At 35.7% G+C, this 18,665-nt stretch overlaps 1 long non-coding RNA gene across 1 annotated transcript in view; it reads right to left on the reverse strand.

The window, feature by feature from the left end:
- LOC123334566 overlaps positions 1 to 11,971 on the reverse strand; it is a 33,863-nt gene extending 21,892 nt beyond the window's left edge. The window contains exons 1-2 of the long non-coding RNA XR_006552590.2: positions 11,521 to 11,971; positions 9,052 to 9,134 (exon numbers count right to left, since the gene is read on the reverse strand). This is a non-coding gene — a long non-coding RNA (uncharacterized LOC123334566). The remainder of the gene's footprint in view (positions 1 to 9,051; positions 9,135 to 11,520) is intronic.
- Between the last annotated feature and the right edge of the window lie 6,694 nt (positions 11,972 to 18,665).

Below are 18,665 nucleotides of genomic sequence, written 5' to 3' on the forward strand. Positions count from 1 at the left end.
CAAGGAATATACGAGTGAGTCATAACAATTGCCTGTGGAATTCAAGTGATTAAAGAGGAGAATGGTGATATCGTGGGAATGAAGGACATTGAAATGTTGCTAGGATCAATGGATTGGAGGTCATGGCAGGAGAGAAAAATTGTACATTTTGATCTGAAAATTCCTTAAGACTTGCCAACTTGTTTATGCTTTAAGAATTTCTTTAAAATTTATCCAGCATTTTTTTAGTTGAGCAATTGCTTCAAGTGATCTTAGCCAATCTATTACCAGAAATAGAACCCTCCCTTAACTTTTAAACTGTTTTTGTTTTTTTAATTTCCTTGCCACAAACATCCATCCAAACACAATAGTCTACTGACTTTGCTCTGCCATTCCTTTCCCTTGCCACCACCCTATTCAGGTATTTCAGCAGTTCATATTTAGATTATTGCCACACCACGCTAACTAGTGCCTTTCTGAATCCATTTCATAGCTATTAGAACATGGGTTTTTTTCTCTCAAATATTATTTTGCTAATTGCTTTGCAGATAGATAACTGAACAATGAACAGTTAAATTCTTTGCTATCTTTAGTTTTTAGTATGGTACATAATCATTTTTAAATATGAAAGAGTCCCCCATCCCCATAGGCATTCTGATGTCTTTCAATAGTTTGCATTATATTTTTTCTTGCAAAAATGTGCATTGCTTGGTATTTTCTTTTACTAAAATTGAAAAGTAAAGCTATGTGCTAAGAATGAAGGAAATCAATTTATAATTGTTGCTATGGGAAGAGAACAAATTTTAAATTACAACTCTAAGGACAAAATCCAGGTGAGCTGAAACAAGACCAGTTGAAATAGGAGAACATAACATTGTGATCCCAGGACCTCTTTCAAATCATCTGGGGTGCTTCTTAAATGTGTTTCCTGCACAGGCCCTGTTGGAAACCAAGTAAATCAGAGTCCCTGGTGGTGTGCCAAGGAGCTATATTTTTATCAATTTATTCAGGAAATTCCTATGCACTCCAGAAGTCAAGAAGCACTGATACAATTGGGTTGATCTCTACTGTGTTTTGAGCTTCTCTGTCAAGGTTCAGCAGTAAATTCCATAATTTTAAATCATTCATAAAGAATTTATATTTGATACTTTTAATTGAATCTTTTAAATTATACTTTCCCTTCTCATTCCATTACTTTTTTTCCCCAAGAATATATCTGTTATTTGTTTTCTTTAAATTGTTGCAAGTTAGAAAGAATAAGAAGCTAATTTTTTATCAGTGGCTGTAAATGGTTTTATATTTGCAAAGTACATTTTTCTTTCCAACAGGAAAAAATACCAGTTTTTGAAGGAGTAAAACATGTATTCATGAACAAATACTGACAGACACTAACAAATAGTGTGTTTTTTAAGTGTTCGCCTCATTTATAGTTTTAAAGTTCTGATTCTTTCTACATCTACATGTAACATCTACCTTCAAGTGAAGTCTAGGAAATGGAAGTTTATTAAATTGGGGCTGTACTGAAAAGCAACTGACAGTTGGAAGTTAAGTAGGTGCAGGAAATATCAAGAAAGAAAAGGTTGACAAGAAGTTCCTAAATAAAATCCTTGAATTTCACAGACAGTTTCACATGCCAAACAAAATAGATAATATAGTAAAGATCTGTGGGGAATATTCTCTTAGAAAACTATTGCTTCTAATGATTAATATCCACCTTTTCTTAATATAAATTTGTTACAAAAAAGGTAAAAAATGTGATACATTGTCGTGCTTAGTCCCTCAGTTGTGTCCAACTCTTTGCCACCCTATGGACAGCCCACCAGGCTCCTCTGTCCATAGGATTTTCCAGGCAAGAATACTGGAGCAGGTTGCCATTTCCTCCTCCAGGAGATCTTCCTGACCCAGAAATTGAACCCACACCTCTTGGTCTCCTGCATTGGCAGGAGGATTCTTTACCACTGAGTCACCTGGGAAATCCAATCTGATATATAGGTATATATCAAATACAAATATACAGATATATTCTTAGGAAATGAGTTCCAAAACTTTTATAAGTCTGTTCATGTTGAAAGAGAGAGAAATTTAAAAGTTTGATAAAATTATTAAATAAAATTTATAGAAAACACGGGTTCATTAAACTGTTCACCAAAATATCTTCTTTTCTTATTGTTGCACTATAAACTTTAACTCAATAATAAATAATAATTTCTCTGGAATGTTCTATATATTCAAAATTTATCATCACCATCCAATCTAGAATTCTTTTTTTTTATTTTATTTTATTTTTAAACTTTACATAACTGTATTAGTTTTGCCAAATATCTAGAATTCTTAAAAAATAACACCCACTAAAAGAAATGTTCTCTAATATTTGCCATTAGAACATACAGCAAAAAAGTATTTCTACAGAGCAGAATAATAGAGAAAACCATATTCTAATATTTTAATTTAAAGCTACATCATTCATTGTGAATAACTAGCATGAGTACATTTACATATTGCTTAATTTGTCAAGGAATACATTTTAAATGATAGATTTTTTTTTAATATCCTAAAGGTATACTGGACTCTGGTCTCCCTAGACACAGTTTATGTTGGGGTTTTTTTTAACTACTTATAGCTAATCCAAAGCTCAGAAACTTAAGCATCCAAAATAAAAATTTTAATCCTAAAGTTTCTCAGGAGATAGACCACAGCCACAAAGAATTTTCCTCTCAAGCTGACTCTCTGTAGATCATCACTTCATAAATAAAAGAAAACTATATAGCAGGCTTAATCATTTCTATGTATTCATTTCAGTAAAATGAGTGATTATTTCTCATTCAGTGAGTCTCCCTCTCAATTCATTTGACAAACACAAACAGTAAAGACCATGAGTTATAAAATTAACAATAACAGTTTATACTTAATGATCTTTGCTGTGTGTCAGGCATTGTCCTAATTAATCCTCTGTTTTGTACGCATCAGCAGGATTGATTGTATTGCTGCCCCAGTGGGATCATTCCTCTCACCGTTCAGACCCTACAATCACTTCTCAACTCACTCAGCCTAACAGCCAACATCCTCACTCTGGCCAGCAAGTCCCTACACAATCTGTACGTACACATTCTCCTTTGCTGCCCTTCCTAATTCTCTCAGGGCACAATGGCCTCCCCATCATTCTTCCAACAAGCCAGTCACAATCTGCCTGAGGGTCTCTTCAATTGCTGTCCCCTTCACCTAGAAACACTCATATCCAGATATCAGCATGGTCATCCTCCCACTTCCTTCAGATCTTTATTCCTAAACCACCTTCTCAGGAACATCTTCCCTGTCTGCCTTGTCTAAATTTGCATAATTCCCCCCAACACTTCCAACCCCTTGCCAGCTTTATGTTTCCCTAGAATTTTTTGCTAGCGTACTTTATATTTTTTCTTATTTATTTTCTATCTCCCCACTAGAATATAAGTTCTGTGAGGGGAGAGATTTTGTATGTTTTGTTCACTGCCATGGTCCCAGTGCCTAGAAAAGTATCTGGAATATAGTAGGTGCTCAAAAAATGTTCATTGAATTAATGAAAGGAGATATTAAGCTTTCTCACTTATTTCTAAAGCAAATAGAGGACAATGGGCTTGTGTAATCATGGAGAAATTTAAGGAATGGAAGCATTAAACGTTAACAATAACATAAACTCAACAGAAGTCTCCTGCTTAAGCTGTAGGTGATGGTGGTGGTTTAGTCGCTAAGTCATGTCCAACTCTTTCAAGCCCACAGACTGGAGCCTGCCAGCCTCCTCTGTTCATGGGATTTCCCAGGCAGGAATACTGGAGTGGGTTGCCATTTCCTTCTCCAGCTGAAGCTATCAATCCTTACCAAAGCAAGAGCTAAAGGGAAACATAGTCTTTTTTCTGCCTCTCAGTTCCTAACCCATTTTACGTACTTAATAAATATTAGTTGTATACTCTGGCCCAATCTTCTAAAGCTTCTAGCTTTGTGACAGAGTTCCATTTCAATTCTTTATGAACCTATAACACGTCAGCATCCAATCACTCTCAAAACTTGATTTGTATTCTCTGGTTTGACCAAATCTAGTCTGGAATATTTCTTGACATTAAAAAAATACAAAGTTGGAAGGCACAAGAACTGTGATTGTGAGCATAAATCCACACAGCCTCACTCTTACGGCATCTACATCATGGAAGTGGCCCAGAATCACAGCTCTCTGTAAGAAGCTGATGAATGTAGAATGCGGGCCGTGGCAACTCGCCCTTGGTGGGGGTGGAGGGAGTGCTTCTCGGGTCTCGTGGCTCACTCCCAGACCCGCCTGCCCCCACTTTGTTCTGCCACGTCTTCCTGTGTGCCCGTGCTGGCCCCACTCACCTTCATGGCCACCTGTTGAGGCTCAGCTGTGTCCTGCGGCTAGCGATCGCCACAACGGGAGAATTCCAGTCACTAGCCTGCCAATGGTGATGGAAAGTTTGGGGCTATCAAGGAGTAGACTCTTAATAAACACACATTAAATGCTCTTTATAGAGTGTCCAGGCTGGTGTGCTGCCAGTGTTCTTGCTGTGCTCACTAAGCATGGTGGAAAGTTCATAGGCCTTGCGATTCGACAGACATGGGTTCAAATTCCAACTCTGACTTCTTTAAAAATAGTTCGTAATTACTAAGAACTCACTATATACCAGGCACTAAACTAAGCATTTATATATATATATATATGTATATGTATACATATATATAAATCCTTTGATACTGACATTATTATTCCCATTTTTATAGATGAGGGAACTGAGGCTTACTGATGTGCCCCAAGTCACACAGCCAATAAACAGCAAATCATGGACTTGACCTCTAATTTTTCAAATCCATACTCTCAACCACTGTTTCACACTATGTGGCTTTGAGAAAGGAAATTAATTTTATCAACTCTTGAGAATTTAAAGGAAAAGATAAGGAATAACCAAGAAGGTAACGATGGCTCATTAAATGTGAAAAGTCTGTCTTTTAAATGTGATATTTGAAGAATTATGGTTAATCATCCTACGTGTTAATGGATTGCTTTACATATTTAAGGAAGAATGACTACTTTTAGAGATATATACAAAAGGATATACAGATGGAATGACAGTATGTCTGAATTTACTTCAAAATAATCCAATGGGGTAGATGAAATGAGATTGTCATGATAATTACTGAAGTTGTGATGAGTACACTGGGGATTATAGTACTATTTGTTCTACTTTTTACTATATTTGGAGATAATAAGTGTTTTTTAACATGCTGTTTAAAAATAATGTGAAAAGAAATATATGTGTGTATATCTGTGCGCATATTCACAGAATAAGAAATAGACTTGTTTTTCTAGAGTGAGCCTCCATATATGGGAAATAAGCTATTTTGTTTCTTATGACTGAAACTGATCTTTAGATATACAGTCTCTTAAATAAAAAGTTGTTCCAATACAAAATTATTTTTCTCTAACCATATTTAAAAATTAAAAATGCTGTATCATTAGTTATGGAGAAATTGCCCTAAAACCAACAACTGTCTCCTCTGGAGTGCATCCCTGTATTCAAACGGTGATTAAATGAAGAAAGTAAGTGTTTTATGCTTCACACACAAAGCATTAAGATCTGAACAAAATTCAAGGAGCAGAAAGTTCGAGTTTTCTGGTCAGTAATTTATTTTAAAGGCTAAAATACTGGGGATTTTCCCACACACACACAAAAAAATTGAGGGTACTGAATTGGGAAAATGTCAAGAAAGTATGAGTAATACAAATAAAAGATTAAATTTCATTCATGTACTTTATATTTTTTCACAAAAACCTAAAAGCACATGATATGGGTTTTGTATTGTTGAATTTTTCATCCAAAGAATTAAGTAATATTAAACACTTAAAATTTGCAAGAATGCTCACTTGGTGGATTCACTAGGGATGTGACCTGTCTTCAATTTTAGTATGAAAATGCAGGCAGCAATTTGGAGATGGACGATAAATATTTTAAGAAAAAAGATTGTAAGGCTATATTTGGTGGACATGAGGTAGAAATTTAAGATGTCAGTCCACCAAACTTTTTATCTGTTAGGAAAATATTTACTGGTCTTGGTTATATTTACCCAGCAAGAAAGACACTGGCAGTGATCAAGTTTTTGGTATTTCAAATTGTTCACTTGTTCAAAAACCAGTTTGTTGTTTTACTATAAATAGCTCATTCCTATTTATGACAATCATGACAAAAAAAGGAGAAAATTGAGTTGCACTCAAGCAAATATTCAAAAATCTTTTGAGTACATGACCATAGAGTCAGAATCTAAACGTTGTGCATAAAGGCAAGAATGACAACTCCCAGTCTGTTCCTTTCAATGTTTTTGGTGAGTCACAGAGAGCACAATTTTCATTTTCCTCAGCCTACATTTTTTAAAGGAGATGACACACATTGTTAAAAAGAAATTTAGATCTCAGAAAATACTTCATTGTGAATTTTCAAATTAAAAGTAACATGTAAGGGGGAAAATGTATGGTCTTGAATAGCTACATATCACTTATTCTTATCACAATACCACCCACCAAATCAGAAAAAGAAAACTAAAACTGTAGTTCTCCAGAAAGTGTGTCAAACTTACAGATAGAAGTTCCAGTTTCTACCCCAGTTTTGTCTCCTACCTTTCTAAGTCCACTAACCACTTGGTTTCCTCATCGACAAAGTGATGATAATGAGACTTGAGAAAGTTAAGCTTAAATCAAACAGTTAAAGACCTAACCAAAATAAAAGCATATCTATAATTATTCTTCATATGTGTGTACATATACATATAAATACATAAAATAAAAACACATTAATGTATAAACTAAAGACATGCATGTTTTATTTAGGGCATAGCACGTTACATTTAGCAATAGGATCATGTGTTATTTCTAATGGGAGCAAAGAGGAAGCGCTCTGTGGGAAAAGACAATCTTCCAGAGGACTTTTAATACATGAATTAAAGGTTACTTCATTAGTTCAGGCAAAATTTGTTTAATATTTGTACCACTTAGTCCTGCCAATTAGCCTCTTTGCATTTCTACCAAATCATACGTTGATTTTCACCTGGGGATGTTCATGCATTGATCATCTTTTCTTTGCTCAGTAAATCAAAGAGCAGTCAAATCATCATGCTTTGAGAGTTATATAAAGTCATTCTTTAAAAATGACATTCAAAGAAAAAGCTTATTCTCTAACACTGTTTTTTATTTTAGTAAGAATTTTCTTCAAGCCAAAATGAAAGTCTATATTTTCTTCCCTATCAATTCTTTTCCTGTTGTCAGTAATTTAGTCTCAGAAAAAAAAAAAAATTGAGATTAGAAAGGAAAAAGAAACAGAGAAAGATGGAAAAAGAAACAGAGAAAGTTGGAAAAAAACAATTACAGCGTAAGAAGGAAACATAAAAAAAATTTAAATAACTTAGAAATGGGATGAGTATAAGCAAAAATATGTGATTTTAACATGACTAATCTATATTATTAAACAAAATCTTGTATTAAATTAGAACTTGAAAACTTTGTCAGTTTGATTAGTATAATGCAAAAGTCTAATAAAAGCAAAATATCAATATTTTGCACAAAAGTTCCTATAAATAAGTTTGGAGCTTAAACTAGTTAGTATTCTAATGACCTTTTATTTTTTAATTCTGTACTATAGTATTTCACTAGGTTATTATTTCTTAAAGTGTAATTTCATAACCATAGGCATGAATTTGCACATATGCTTGAAATGTGCAATGACATGTTTCCACAATGTATTTAAATGACTTTTCTGTCTGCCTGTTAAGATGACAGAATAAGACAATGAATCTTGATAGTCTTGATAAAAATGAAAGAATAATGTATTATTGACATCTTCATCCAATATACCCCTCCCACCCAGAAAAAGATGCTCTCAGAAATGCGTTTGGCAAACTTGATATTGTTCTTGTGGATCACGATGCTTCAGGAGCATGACTTCTCTGAGGAAACACTAGATCTTGTAACAGAAATATCTTTAAATCTTTTAGATAGCCAGTCCACAGGGAAAGGTTTAAGAAAGGATCAAAGCTTGTCCTTTCAGCTTGAATTATTCCATTACAGCTGAATGTGACATAATTACAAAAGATGTTGGATGTGGAATCTCATCAGGATTATCTGACACTCATCTTTGTTGAGAAAGTCTCCCCAGCTGTTGCTCTGATCGCTCAAATGTGACAGGAGTACAGAGTACAAAAGTACTTGTAAGTGACCACTGCTTGGGGTGAGCTTAGCTTCCTTAGGCCATTTTGTGACTTTCCACAAATATCAATAGTATGGAAAAACAGAAAGCATTGTTCCAAATATAGTTCCATTTTCATCTTTTAAAAAGCAGCTTAGAAAACATAAAAAAAACAGCAGCAACAGCAGCAGTAGCGGCGAGGGGCTTATCTTTGGGCACAATTTTGTTCGAAGAAGCCAAACTCATTTAGCTAAAAACATTTCAATCAGAAATGATCATTTTGCAATTCTATGCAAATCTGCATGTGTTCTTATTTGTTTATACGATCTCATCTTATTTAGCACTCCCCTATCTTGATAGTCTGATAATGACTTTGCTGGTGGAAATTCTTGTTATTGGGGATGACTCAGAAAGAGTGTTTATCACCCTGAAAATGAAGTAAGCTGAATAAATATTTAATTTCCTCCTATGTTTAACAAGCTCTGGCCATTGGTAAATCACCTTTAAAATTTTAAAAGGTGTGTTTTGGGACCTCATTTGCCAAAGTTTCTTTTTTAAATATCATTACTGGAGTTCAATTGTACAATGTAACATCAAATATAAAATGTTGAATAATTACTCATTCCAAAGGATTTGAGAGAAGCAAAAAAAAAAAAAAAATACTTTTCTTTCCTTCCTTGTCGTGGATTACATTTTCTTCATACATTATTAATGAAGTTAAACTACTAGTAACATGCCAAATGTGCTGCATAGGAGATTTGTGCCTAATCCAGCACAAAACAGGCCCAGTCACATAATGAGAGAAAAAAGAACAAATGTCAACAGTTTCACACTGGGACTAGATTAAGCAGACCGTACTTACTGATTTCTTACACAGGGATTATCTCACTTCTAGTCCTATGAGAAGGAAGGCCACACTTCTCTTATATTAACACAGAATTGCACCTGAGGAAGAAAAAAAAAAAAATGGAGGGAGAAGGTGCTTCATTTCCACTCCCACTCAGTCCCATGGCCATGGAACCTTGATTTATTAAATATCACATACTTAAGCCATTGTTTGGATAATGGGCTACATAAAAATGTCTAACCATGATATACAAGTATTAATACTTTAGAGATCAAATATAATATTGCTTCTCATTGAACTCTGATTAGATCGTTCTTAAAATAACTGGTGTTTATTGTTTACCCTTCTACTTGCTAGGTTCAAAAAGCTCCATGGCTTAGATCATGGCTGGATTCCTTACAGGCAATATTAATGTTGAAAGAGTTTAAGGATTTTTTTTCCCCCTTTAATCTCTGGAGGCTAAGGCTTGCAGCCCTTACGTAAGCAAGCCCCATTGACTTCAGTGAGAGTTTAGCAGTTGCATAAATATCACAGGACCTGGCTCCCAGTCTTCATTATTAGTATTGCTCAAAGGGTACATGTTCACTGAAAGTGTAGTTTTCAGACTTTTGATTATCTATGTAGACAGATTATATCTACTATTCATGTCAAGTGTATGCACTATTAAATTAGGCTGTGTAAAAAATTAAATTTATTTATTCATTATTTATGCTTCAAAATACAGACTTGACTGTGTCCACAAAAAAACTATGATTGCCATTGAATCCAAAGATTGAGCCCTTTGCTTCAGTGACCACAAAGCTTCTAACATTGCTTTACTAAATCATTTCCCAAATGTAGCTTTTTAAAAAACTTAATCCTTATAAAATGCTTCAAGAAACTGTATCTTAAGAGAAATTTTATCTTAAGATGTACTCCCATTTGGTTCATTAGCAATTTGTTAACTTACTTTGGCTCTTATTCCAACTACTTAGTATAGTGGCTCAGAAACCAATAATTCATTTAATGGGTGAAGCAATCCTTTAGGAAATTTTTTTTCAATGGCACCAAACAATTGTTCATCATCGTGTTTGTATGCAATTCTGAAATAACTGTCTGGAAAATTTTGACAATTAAAAAAAAAAGAATAAGTGAAAGAAACTTGACAAATAGAAAAAAGAATGGATAAGGCCATATTGGCTTGACTTATCAAAATAGTAGATACAATTCACTATCATACTCTAACTGTAAACACCCAGAAAAAAGAATAAGTCTTTTAACCTTTAAGGAAATCTCAAAGAGAAATATTTTTCCAAATTAACAAATTCCTCCAAATTCTTTTCTCCATAAATTCTGATTTAAAATTTTTCACTAATATGAATCTTCTTTGGTAGTTCAGAACTCTATGACTCTGAATGGGTATTTCAAAAGAAAAAGTTGCACAAATATTGCTAAAATAATTGATCTCTGGTAAACCTTGAATTCTACATTATATAGGATAGACATAGACACAGGCATATGTATTCAGAATCATATCTCCATAAAATAAGAAAAATTTAAAGCATGGTGGTAGCTTATTTAAATCTAACAACACAGTCACGTGGATAACATTTATTCTACCAATGAGGATCTACATGACTTTCTGTATTACGCAGCAAGTAGAAAAACAGAGCACTTAAATCCAAGTCTTCTGACTACAAATCAAATACTTTTTCCCTTCACATTAAAGCAAACATTCTTTTAAAGTCACTGTATGTTACCTTTTATGTGAAAAAATTTCCAAACACTGGAAAGAACTTTGAAACACATTTGCATCCTCTTTGACTAACAATTGTTTTAGTGTTTCCAAAAGCATACCATGAAGATCACTGTTGGTACTTGAGATGACTTTAGACAGTATCCATCAACATTTTCATTTTAATAGTTTAATATTTATTTTTCAAGACAACCTTTATTTACGAGGTTAGATTTTCATTTTTAGCTTAGTTGTACTTAAGAGAGTCCATTTCAAGATGTTTATTTAAAAAGTGATGCTCTCTAAAAATATTATCATAATAAGTGGCACGAGACTATGGAAAAATATGAAGACAAAATGGGAATGACTGAGATTTGGAAAATGCTGATTTGTAGATTCTTCCCTGGGAGAATACAAAGAAGAACAAAGTACACTTGCCAACTTCAGAAATATGTTGTCTTATGATAACTTTCACATGCATTATGAGAAATTAACCATGCCATTAGAAGAGAAGAAATATCTAGAACCAACAACTTAAGCTTCCATTTTAGGTATTTGGAAGTATCCTCTCTACTCGAATAATTTTTTCCAGAAAGTAGAAGCAGATACATTCCAAACACATTCTAAGATCAGCATTACCCTAATACCAAAACCAGAGAAAGACATTACAAGAAAGGAAAACTATAGACGAATATTTCTCATAAGCATAAATGCAAAAATTCTCAACAAGATATTATCAAATTGAATTCAATAAAGACAGCTTTACGTACCTTCATCTGGTTAATACAGGCATGAATACATACAACTAACACAAGAGAGGAACTTTAACAACTCCAATACAACATGTAGAGAGACAGAGGAAATGTCTTCTGGCTGGAGGATGGGAAAACATGCTTGGAAGGTAGCATTTATGAAGAATGGGTCAGGAATTTGAAGATCAGTACAGGAGAGGGATGTCAGACAGAAGGAATCTTGTGGATAAATTTCTGGACATTAGGTTGGAACCGAGTACGGAAACACAGGAAGGGGAGCTTGTAATGGAAGCTAACACTGGAAAGATAACTTGTGGCTGGATTGTAGAAGGCCAAAAATGCAAGCCCAATACTTGGACTTGATTCTGATGTCAATATCTCCACTGTGCCTGAAATCTTTTCAGCTAGAAAAAGTCACAATCAGAGCTGAACTCTAGACGGGTCAGGCTCACAGAAGTACACTGAAGACAAAGGAAGTGGGTGGAAGGTTTGCAATTTTCTGGTTGAGAAGAAATAAGGAGTGACATAAAGGCAGTGTCAGAGATGATGGACATGAATTGATGAGCACGAGAAACATTTCTGTGGTTCAGTTGACAAAACCTAGTCATTGATTAGATGTGGGAGAAAGGAGAGAGGCAGAATTTCAAACCAGAGGGGTTTTGTGGAATGAGATGAGTTGGAGATGAAGGCCTTGAATTTGAATATGGCAAAGGATTACTATTAAGCTTTACTATGATTATAATATCAGTGTGAATGGATTCAGAGTACTTGCTCCTTAGATTAGAGGAAGTAACCATTTTAATTAGTAGGACACAGTATAAATTGTGTTAAGCTCCAAAATCATATAATAAGATAATATATTATTAAGGTTATATAATCTTAATCAAAAGAATATATAATGTCAAGCAACTGTGCTTTTATAAAAGTGAGCAAACAATCTGTTGTTCTCATATGAAAATATTTGGATGAACATACAGAACATATGGTTCTCTATCCTCTGCTTTATTTAGATATTGGCATAAAAAGAAGTAAATATTTGAGGTAAGCATACAACATCTCTTGGGATCAAGAATGATGAGTAAACTGATAGCTTTTCAAACTCTAATTCAAATCCTTTTATTGTGAAAGTATGTTAGTTGCTCAGTCATGTCTGACTCTTTGAGACCCCATGGACTGTAGCCCACCAGGAGCCTCTGTCCATGGGACTCTCCAGGCAAGAATATTGGCGTAGGCAACCCTTCCCTTCTCCAGGGATTAACTAAAGTACAGTCTTTGTTCAAATTTCACAAAATTGTATGCTAGAGTCCATTATTTGCTTTCATACTTTATTAAAGACTCCACATTGTATTTAATTGCATTGAGCAGCCTCTGCTGCTGCTGCTGCTAAGTCACTTCAGTCGTGTCTGACTTTGTGCGACCCCATAGACAGCAGCCCACCAGGCTCCCCATCCCTGGGATTCTCCAGGCAAGAACACTGGAGTGGGTTGCCATTGCCTTCTCCAATGCGTGAAAGTGAAAAGTGAAAGTGAAGTCGCTCAGTCGTATCCGACCTTCAGTGACCCCATGGACTGCAGCCTTCCAGGCTCCTCCGTCCATAGGATTTTCCAGGCAAGAGTACTGGAGTGGGGTGCCATTGCCTTCTCCGTGAGCACCCTCAGCTGCATGCAACAAACTCTGGTAAATTCTCTTTTCATTTTTATTCTATTACAAATATATTCTAATTTTCCTTGTTATGGCTTCTTAGACACAGCCATTATTTAAAAGTGGACATTTAACTTCCAAATATATAGGATTTTGTTTGAAGTATCTTAAACAACATTGGGGCTTCCCTGGTGGCTTAGCAGTAAAGAATCTGCCTGCAATGCAGAAGACATGGGTTCAGGCCCTGGGTTAGGAAGATCGCCTGCAAGAGGGCACCTCAACCCACTCCAGTATTCTTGCCTGGAGAATCCCAAGGAGAGAGAAGCCTGGCTGGCTCCAATCCATAGGGTCACAAAGAGTCAGACACGACTGAAGCAACTGGGAACGCACACACTGGCCATTTTTAATATTAATTTCTCATTGGATACTAATTTCTCATATAAATGTTTTCTTCTCTGCAATCACTCTGTTTTTTTCAGTCTAATTTTACTGAGGCTTTTGGTGGCTAAGTCGAAGCTCTCTCTTGGTAAATGTCACATTGAGCTTGAAAATAGGCAAGTTATTTTCAAATATATTTTTATATTGATTTCTAACATAATTTCACAGTGATAAGAAAACAGACTCTGTATGATTTCAATACCTTTAGACCATGAAATGTTTGTACCTTGCTTTATGTCCCTGGGTATATTCCAGTGTCTCCTAGTTTACAGTCTATGGGAGCTTGACTGTATCCTTCAAGGATACAATCAAGGATACAGACTATACCAAGAATTTGTACCCAGCACTGTGTGAAAATTGTATAAATCTTAATTATGTTGAATTGATTCACAAAGCTTTTCAGGTCTCTTATATCCTTCTACTTCTTTGTATATTCATTCTATTATTGTTTGAGAGTTTGACATTGAAACCCAGTTAAAAATCTTAATTTATCTACTTAAAAAAATTGTAATATATAGTAAGACTATATGTAACCTAGTTCTGTATTTTCAGAGTCTCTTGTAAATGTGTTATCATACTTTCATAACTTTAAAAAAATAAAAATTTAATTCAAATCCTTTTAGTATAATGATTTTATACCCTTTGGAAGGTAACATCATATAGTTTTCTAATATATTCATTCAGTTTCAGTTCAGTTGCTTAGTCATGTCTGACTCTTTGCAACCCCATGGACTGCAGGACACCAGGCTTCTCTGTCTATTACCAACTCCCAGAGCCTACTCCAACTCATGTCCATCAAGTTGGTGATGCCATCCAACCATCTCATCTTCTGTTGTCCCCTTCTCCTCCCCACTTCAATCTTTCCCAGCATCAGGGTCTTTTCCAAAGAGTCAGTTCTTCCTATCAGGTGGCCAAAGTATTGGAGTTTCAGCTTCAGCATCAGTCCTTCCAGTGAATATTCAGGACTGATTTCCTTTAGGATGGACTGGTTGGACCTCCTTGCAGTCCAAGGGACTCTCAAAAGAGTCTTCTCCAACACCACAGTTCAAAAACATCAATTCTTCAGCACTCAGCTTTCTTTATAGTCCAACTCTCACATCCATACATGATTACTGGATTCATTAATGACATGTAAACAGTCATACTGTCAATTTTGAGAAATACACATAAAAACATGAAAAGCCATAGCAGATTAACTGCAACACAGATACAAGGTTAATGACTAAACCAGAGCAACTGAGATGAATTTTTAGAAACCCGGACATCTAATTCCTATGCATTCCAGAATAATAATGAGCAAAGAAAGGCAAATGAATGAAGACTCTAGCTTTCTCTTATCTCTCAATATATGAACTTGGTTCCCAGAACACCCTCACCAGCTTTGCACCTCCTCACATCAGTGCTGTAAGCAAAATGGCATTTCCTCTTATCCTGTGTCCTGCCTCTCAAGTGACTAAGTCTAAAGCTGTTTCTACAGCCTTCCTCTAAGCTTGAAGTCAAATCCCCTCTAAACCACTAACAGCTAAAGTCTTGGTATTTAGTCCAGGAGATATTTACTTTAAAATCCTCATTCTAAGTTCAGAAGTGCAAAATTCAAAAGATAATTGTTATAACTACTATTGCATTACTGCAAGTGCTATGAAATACATTTTGTCTGTTTTTGCACACCATTTAATTTTAAGTACCTATCACAATACTTAACATGTGTTAGTTGCTCAATTAATAATAACCGAATAGATAAGTTAATTAGTCTCTAACAATTTAATTTTAAGGACACAATATTTGGAGGGCTGTAGGAGCTGCCCTTCAAATCATACCTTATTCAAAAGTTCAGTCTAGACTAGGAACAGGAATGTCTGGTACCAGCTGAGTATCATTAAAACAAACTCACAGCTACCAAACAAGAAACTCAAGGTCAAGACAAAATAAAGAGTTCAACAATCAAATCATTTGTGGAAAACAAGTGTGAAGAAAATGTCTTTAATGAGAACAATAGGAGAAACAGAGAGAAACGGGGAAGGAAAAAATTTAAGCTCCTTGTCTTTAGTTTAAAGAGAAAAATGGTTCAGATGTGATCAGAAATATATAGGGGGTGTGGAAGAGACAAATTAGGAGTTTGGGATTAAATATACATATACTACTTTTATATTTTACATATTTTACATATTTTATGCTTTATATAAAATAAATAACCAACAAAGACCTACTGTATAGCCCAGGGAACTATACCTAATACATTATAATAATATATAATGGAAAATAATCTAAAAAGAATATATATATATAGATGCATATCTATATAGTTATAATTATACATATAATATAGTTATACCTATACTATACACTCTGCTATATACCTGAGTGTATAATATATGTATAACTATATTATATGTGTAATTATAACTATATAGATATGTATGCAGAGTACATCATGAGAAACACTGGGCTGGAAGAAGCACAAGCTGGAATCAAGATTGCCGGGAGAAATATCAATAACCTCAGATATGCAGATGACACCACCTTTATGGCAGAAAGTGAAGAGGAACTCAAAAGCCTCTTGAGGAAAGTGAAAGTGGAGACTGAAAAAGTTGGCTTAAAGCTCAACACTCAGAAAAAGATCATGGCATCCAGTCCCATCACTTCATGGGAAATAGATGGTGAAACAGTGGAAACAGTGTCAGACTTTATTTGGGGGGGCTCCAAAATCACTGCAGATGGTGACTGCAGCCATGAAATTAAAAGACACTTACTCCTTGGAAGGAAAGTTATGACCAACCTAGATAGCATATTCAAAAGCAGAGACATTACTTTGCCAACAAAGGTCCGTCTAGTCAAGGCTATGGTTTTTCCAGTGGTCATGTATGGATGTGAGAGTTGGACTGCAAAGAAAGCTGAGCGCTGAAGAATTGATGCCTTTGAACTGTGGTGTTGGAGAAGACTCTTGAGAGTCCCTTGGACTGCAAGGAGATCCAACCAGTCCATTCTGAAGGAGATCAGCCCTGGGATTTCTTTGGAGGGAATGATGCTGAAGCTGAAACTCCAGTACTTTGGTCATCTCATGGGAAGAGTTCACTCGTTGGAAAAGACTCTGATGCTGGGGAGGATTGGGGGCAGGAGGAGAAGGGGACGACAGAGGATGAGATGGCTGGATGGCATTATTGACTCGATGGGTGTGAGTCTGAGTGAACTCCAGGAGTTGGTGATGGACAGGGAGGCCTGGCGTGCTGCGATTCATGGGGTGGCAAAGAATCGGACATGACTGAGCAACCAAACTGAACTGATATACCTGAAACTAACACAGTATTGTAAATCAACAATATATTTCAATAAAAAATTTTAAAGAACTACATAGAGAGTTGTCCTTTGATTGTTTTGCACTAATGCTATTTCTTGCATCTACAAAAGTGGCCAGAGAGATAATATCCCACAGGTGATCATATATGTGTGCCCTGTTCCTGAATAAAAACTGCCTTCACTGCCTCTCTAGTCTATTGCTTTGGAAATCCTAGCCCTAACCTTCTCATTGAACATGGTCTCTTTGCTTAAGTGGCAAGCAATAGTAGCTATAGTATCCAGTCACTGCACCCAAGAAAGATTAGCTTATTACATGTCTCCAACAGTTGCACTGGACCCCTGAATGTCCACTTTGGAAGAAGCTGAAGTTGTATGAAGACCTACAAGACCTTCTAGAACTAACATCCAAAAAGGATGTCCTCTTCATTATAGGGGACTGGAATGCAAAAGTAGGAAGTCAAGAGCTATCTGGAGTAACAGGCCAATTTGGCCTTGGAGTACAAAACAAAGCAGGCACAGGTTAACAGAGTTTTCCCAAGAGAATGCACTGGTTATAGCGAATAACCTCTTCCAACAACACAAGAGAAGACTCTACACATGTACATAACCAGATGGTCAATATGAAAATCAGATTGATGATGCTCTTTGCAGCCAAAGATGGAGAAGCTCCATACAGTCAGCAAAAACAAGACCGGGAGCTGACTGTAGCTCAGATCATGAACTCCTTATTGCCAAATTCAGGCTTAAATTGAAGAAAGTGGAGAAAACCACTAGACCATTCAGGCATGACCTAAATCAAATTCCTTATGTTTATACAGTGGAAGTGACAAGCAGATTCAAGGGATTAGATCTGATAGACAAAGTTCCTGAAGAACTATGGACAGAGGTTCATGACATTGTACAGGAGGCAGTGATCAAGACCATCCCTAAGAAAGAGAAATACAAAAAGGCAAAATGGTTGTCTGAGGAGGCCTTACAAATAGCTATGAAAAGAAGAGAAGCTAAAGACAATGGAGAAAAGGGAAGATACAACCATTTGAATGCAGAGTTCCAAAGAATAGCAAAGAGAGATAAGAAAGACTTCCTCAGCGATCAATGTAAAGAAATAGAAGAAAACAATAGAATGGGAAAAACTAAAGATCACTTCAAGAAAATTAGAGATACCACGGGAATATTTCATACAAAGATGGGCACAATAAAGGACAGAAATGGTATGGACCTAAGAGAAGAAGAAGACATTAAGAAGAGGTGGCAGGAATACACAGAAGAATTATACAAAAAAGATCTTCATGACCCAGATAATCATGATGGTGTGATCACTCACGTAGAGCCAGACATCCTGGACTGAGAAGTCAAGGGGGCCTTAGGAAGCATCACAATGAACAAAGCTATGGCGGTGATGGAATTCCAGTTGAGCTATTTCAAATCCTAAAAGATGATGCTGTGAAAGTGCTGCACTCAATACGCCAGCAAATCTGGAAAACTCAGCAGTGGCCACAGGACTGGAAAAGGTCAGTTTTCATTCCAATCCCAAAGAAAGGCAATGCCAAAGGATGCTCAAACTACCGCACAATTGCACTCATCTCACACACTAGTAAAGTAATGCTCAAAATTCCCCAAGCCAGGCTTCAACAGTACATGAACTGTGAACTTCCAGATGTTCAAGCTCGATTTAGAAAAGGCAGAGAAACTAGAGATCAAACTGCCAACATCCACTGGATCATAGGATAAGCAAGGGACTTCCAGAAAAACATCCACTTCTTCTTTATTGACTATGCCAAAGCCTTTAA

The sequence above is a fragment of the Bubalus bubalis genome, chromosome 7, assembly GCF_019923935.1.
Source record: "Bubalus bubalis isolate 160015118507 breed Murrah chromosome 7, NDDB_SH_1, whole genome shotgun sequence".
Taxonomy (NCBI): Eukaryota; Metazoa; Chordata; class Mammalia; order Artiodactyla; family Bovidae; genus Bubalus; species Bubalus bubalis.